Below are 5,907 nucleotides of genomic sequence, written 5' to 3'. Positions count from 1 at the left end.
GGTTAGTGCTGCATTTAGCTGTGGTTTGGGTTTATGTGAAATTATATGCTAGCTCGAAAAATGGGTGTCTGATTATTTCTGGCTGAGTACTCTGCTGACATAATCTAATGTTTTGCTTTCGTTGTAAAGCCTTTTTGAAATCGGAAAGTGTGGTTAGATTAACGAGAGTCTTGTCTTTAAAATGGTGTAAAATAGTCATATGTTTGAGAAATTGAAGTAATAGCATTTCTAATGTATTTGAATAACGCGCCACGGGATTCCACTGGCTGTTGAGTAGGTGGGACGAGAGGTTAACAAATGGAATAGACAACAGGTGGAAATTATAGGCAATTAGCAAGACACTCCCAATAAAGGAGTGGTTCTGCAAGTGGGGACCACAGACCACTTCAGTTCCTATGCTTCCTGGCTGATGTTTTGGTCACTTTTGAATGCTGGTGGTGCTTTTACTCTAGTGGTAGCATGAGACGGAGTATACAACCCATACAAGTGGCTCAGGTAGTGCAGCTCATCCAGGATGGCACATCAATGCGAGCTATGGCAAGAAGGTTTGCTGTGTCTGTCAGCGTAGTGTCCAGAGCATGGAGGCGCTACCAGGAGACAGGCCAGTACATCAGGAGACGCGGAGGAGGCCGTAGGAGGGCAACAACCCAGCAGCAGGACCGCTACCTCCGCCTTTGTGCAAGGAGGAGCAGGAGAAGCACTGCCAGAGCCCTGCAAAATGACCTCCAGCAGGCCACAAATGTGCATGTGTCTGCTCAAACGGTCAGAAACAGACTCCATGAGGGTTTTATGAGGGCCCGATGTCCACAGGTGGGGGTTGTGCTTACAGCCCAACACCGTGCAGGACGTTTGGCATTTGCCAGAGAACACCAAGATTGGCAAATTCGCCACTGGCGCCCTGTGCTCTTCACAGATGAAAGCAGGTTCACACTGAGCACATGTGACAGACGTGACAGAGTCTGGAGACGCCGTGGAGAACGTTCTGCTGCCTGCAACATCCTCCAGCATGACCGGTTTGGCGGTGGGTCAGTCATGGTGTGGGGTGGCATTTCTTTGGGGGGCCGCACAGCCCTCCATGTGCTCGCCCGAGGTAGCCTGACTGCCATTAGGTACCGAGATGAGATCCTCAGACCCATTGTGAGACCATATGCTGGTGCGGTTGGCCCTGGGTTCCTCCTAATGCAAGACAATGCTAGACCTCATGTGGCTGGAGTGTGTCAGCAGTTCCTGCAAGAGGAAGGCATTGATGCTATGGACTGGCCCGCCCGTTACCCAGACCTGAATCCAATTGAGCACATCTGGGACATCATGTCTCGCTCCATCCACCAACGCCACGTTGCACCACAGACTGTCCAGGAGTTGGCGGATGCTTTAGTCCAGGTCTGGGAGGAGATCCCTCAGGAGACCATCCGCCACCTCATCAGGAGTCATACAGGCACGTGGAGGCCACACACACTACTGAGCCTCATTTTGACTTGTTTTAAGGTCATTACATCAAAGTTGGATCAGCCTGTAGTGTGGTTTTCCACTTTAATTTTGAGTGTGACTCCAAATCCAGAGCTCCATGTGTTGATAAATTGGATTTCCATTGATTATTTTTGTGTGATTTTGTTGTCAGCACATTCAACTATGTAAAGAAAAAAGTATTTAATAAGATTATTTCTTTCATTCAGATCTAGGATGTGTTATTTAAGTGTTCCCTTCATTTTTTGAGCAGTATATATATTTTTAATTATTAGTTGAGTTGATTTTCACCAGCTTATGGTGTTGGAGGAAAGGTCTCTTTGTGTAACCGGATGGATTACAATGGCTTCTATGACCATCGCGAGGAAACTGAAAGAGTGTGGGACATGGAGAAAATAATCCTCGTGCACCACCGTCGAGGGAAAAGTTCTATGATATGGCTTGTACTGTGGCGGTGGATATCACTGGGAATCATAAACTAACGATGGAATTGCTGTGAGGGATAAAGGAGGCATGCGGAGCGGCGACAGGGTGCAGATGCAAGGGGGATCAGGAGTAGGAGATAACGATGTCGCATGTCCATGGGAAGGAGTGACTGATGGATGGAAAATCAAATCGTGTACGGTAATGGCGAGGGACATTTCATCGGATGAACTGGTGGCGTCCTTCATGAATTTATCCGTGTATATTAGCGATGATGCTATTGTTGCCAAATTAGAAGGATGGGGTGTGTCGGCGGTTTCTGATTTAGAGGAGATTATGGCTGGTAACGGACATCGCGGATGTCACAAGATTCTGCAAGGTCCGGTTTACAGACGTGATGCGCTCACTACCGTATTCTGCAAAGTTCGAGACGTTGGAGGGGCCTGAATACTTCCGTGTGATACACGACAGGCAAGTTAAAGTGTGCCGAATTTGTATTCAGCCTGGCCACGTAGTCCGGAACTGCCACGATTTTTTTATGCCGGCAATGCAGTATACAAGGGCATTATGCAAGAGTGCGTCGCGAAAGCGGGAAGACCTTGCAATGGCTGTGGTGAGAGCGGCATCCACTGCACGTGTAATGGGCCGACAGACGGTGATGACATGGAACAACAGGAGGAGGTGGTAGAAGAGAGTGTGACGGAGAAAAAGGAGGCCAGGATGGTGAAGGAAAAGAGGGTGATGAATCTACTGTGGCAGATGGAATCGGATCTAGCATAGACGGAGAGTTCTTGGACGGCGTCGTCGAAGATGGAAAGGAGCCTGAGGGTGGGGAAGGGGTGTCGGACATGGATCCATCTGAAGGTGCAGGGGTGCTGATCATTAAGGTTTTATATCTGACACTAGTCCTGAAAATATGGAGGTGAAGGGTGAATCCTCGAAGAGGAAGGACTCTGTGCATGACGTGTCCTCAGATGAAGTCCAAAGAGTGAGGAAAGAAGCGAAGGAAAGGAGGCTGGTCAAGAAGAAGAAAAAGACTGGGTCTTGATGATGGAAACAATAAACATCATCCTACTCATGGTGAGCTTTATATCTGTCAATATTAATGAGACTAAGACATATGGAAAAGTTAGACCAGACAGTAAGCCTACTTCAGGACACTGGACTGACAGTATGATGGAGTAAGAAAGCGATGGATGGATTTGCTTAATTTGAATAATGGTAGGGAGAGGACGTGTGGGGTTGCTGTTTTAATTAAGCGGGATAGTGTGCAGAATATTAGGGAATTGCACACGGGTGAGGGTAGGCTTTTAAGTGTTACATTTTTTGAATGTTTATGCACCTAATAATGAGATTGACCGAGCCGTGTTTTTTCAGTCACTTGAGCAACATTTTGTGGCTAACTGTATATTGGTTGGGGGATTTTAACGTTCGTTTGACTAAACTGGACACGTGAAGGAGTACATTGTGCTCTGATCCGTCTAGGCTTGTCTTGCTGGCGGTAATGAAGGATCATTGAGTGATGTATGTCGGGGTATGCATCCAGGTGAGAGAGCTTTCTCAAGGAGGCAGGTTGTTTTAAAACGGTCTCAGGCAAAGCCGCATTGATTATTGTTCAGCGACTGTAAATGTGGTGCAATATGTTCACAAGATTAGGTATGATTTACATTTTTAAGTGATCATGCCTCTCTTGGGCTCCTGTTGGGTCATAGTGTGCCTACTAGAGGGGGTGGTGTATGGTGTTTGAATGCTGAGCTACTAAAAGAAGAAAAATATATTGAAATGATTGCCGATTGCATTAAACAGAAACGTTGAGTGATTTTAAATGTGTTAATATTTGATTGTGGTGGTAGGGTCTAAACGAGAAGATTAGAGGGTTGAGTGTTGACTAAGCAAGACGGATTCATTTTCTTTTAAAGAGGGAGCGGATATTTTGAATAAATGACTTGACATTGAGCTGGAAAAAGTTGATACGGTGGAGGGTTTTGTGGCAGGCTTTATGGAAGCTCAGGCTGCTGTACACAACTTTGAAAAGAGTGCACATGTATGGGGGCAATGGGGGGGGGCGATCAAGGCTGTAGTGAGGAGGTTTTAGTGATTCTAAATTATCTGATGCTGAATGAAAAATGTATGACAGACATGACGGTTAAGGAGATATGGAAGGCTATCTTGGCCAGTAATAGGAATAAAAGTCCGGGATCAGATGGACTGAAAAGTGAGTTTTATCATCTGTATTGTTGGACGTGTATGTGTATATGAAACGGGTACAGGTAGTTCCAGAATCATTGTACACAAGACTGTTAAATACACTGCTCAAAAAAATAAAAGGAACACTAAAATAACACATCCTAGATCTGAATTAATGTAATAATCTTATTAAATACTTTTTTCTTTACATAGTTGAATGTGCTGACAACAAAATCACACAAAAATAATCAATGGAAATCCAATTTATCAACCCATGGAGGTCTGGATTTGGAGTCACACTCAAAATTAAAGTGGAAAACCACACTACAGGCTGATCCAACTTTGATGTAATGTCCTTAAAACAAGTCAAAATGAGGCTCAGTAGTGTGTGTGGCCTCACGTGCCTGTATGACCTGCCTACAATGCCTGGGCATGCTCCTGATGAGGTGGCGGATGGTCTCCTGAGGGATCTCCTCCCAGACCTGGACTAAAGCATCCGCCAACTCCTGGACAGTCTGTGGTGCAACGTGGCGTTGGTGGATGGAGCGAGACATGATGTCCCAGATGTGCTCAATTGGATTCAGGTCTAGGGAACGGGCGGGCCAGTCCATAGCATCAATGCCTTCCTCTTGCAGGAACTGCTGACACACTCCAGCCACATGAGGTCTAGCATTGCCTTGCATTAGGAGGAACCCAGGGCCAACCGCACCAGCATATGGTCTCACAAGGGGTCTGAGGATCTCATCTCGGTACCTAATGGCAGTCAGGCTACCTCTGGCGAGCACGGAGGGCTGTGCGGCCCCCCAAAGAAATGCCACCCCACACCATGACTGACCCACCGCCAAACCGGTCATGCTGGAGGATGTTGCAGGCAGCAGAATGTTCTCCACGGCGTCTCCAGACTGTCATGTCTGTCACATGTGCTCAGTGTGAACCTGCTTTCATCTGTGAAGAGCACAGGGTGCCAGTGGCAAATCTGTCAATCTTAGTGTTCTCTGGCAAATGCCAAACGTCCTGCACGGTGTTGGGCTGTAAGCACAACCCCCACCTGTGGACGTCGGGCCCTCATACCACCCTCATGGAGTCTGTTTCTGACCGTTTGAGCAGACACATGCACATTTGTGGCCTGCTGGAAGTCATTTTGCAGGGCTCTGGCAGTGCTCCTCCTGCTCCTCCTTGCACAAAGGAGGAGGTAGCGGTCCTGCTGCTGGGTTGTTGCCCTCCTACGTCCTCCTCCACGTCTCCTGATGTACTGGCCTGTCTCCTGGTAGCGCCTCCATGCTCTGGGCACTACGCTGACAGACACAGCAAACCTTCTTGCCACAGCTCGCATTGATGTGCCATCCTGGATGAGCTGCACTACCTGAGCCACTTGTGTGGGTTGTAGACTCCGTCTCATGCTACCATTAGAGTGAAAGCACCGCCAGCATTCAAAAGTGACCAAAACATCAGCCAGGAAGCATAGGAACTGAGAAGTGGTCTGTGGTTACCACCTGCAGAACCACTCCTTTATTGGGGGTGTCTTGGTAATTGCCTATAATTTCCACCTGTTGTCTATTCCATTTGCACAACAGCATGTGGAATTTATTGTCAATCAGTGTTGCTTCCTAAGTGGACAGTTTTATTTCACAGAAGTGTGATTGACTTGGAGTTACATTGTGTTGTTTAAGTGTTCCCTTTATTTTTTTGAGCAGTGTATTATATAACAAATGGATCAGGGAGATGCTGGAAAATTTTAGGCCTTTAAGTTTACAGAATACTGATAAAATTTTGGCAAGGGTTTTCGCTAACCGTGTTAATAAAGTGATGGGGAGTATCATATCTGATTCAGAC

Source organism: Salmo trutta, chromosome 20 (genome assembly GCF_901001165.1).
Source record: "Salmo trutta chromosome 20, fSalTru1.1, whole genome shotgun sequence".
Taxonomy (NCBI): Eukaryota; Metazoa; Chordata; class Actinopteri; order Salmoniformes; family Salmonidae; genus Salmo; species Salmo trutta.
The sequence above is the reverse complement of the archived record's forward strand: the minus strand, read 5'-3'. Positions refer to the sequence as shown.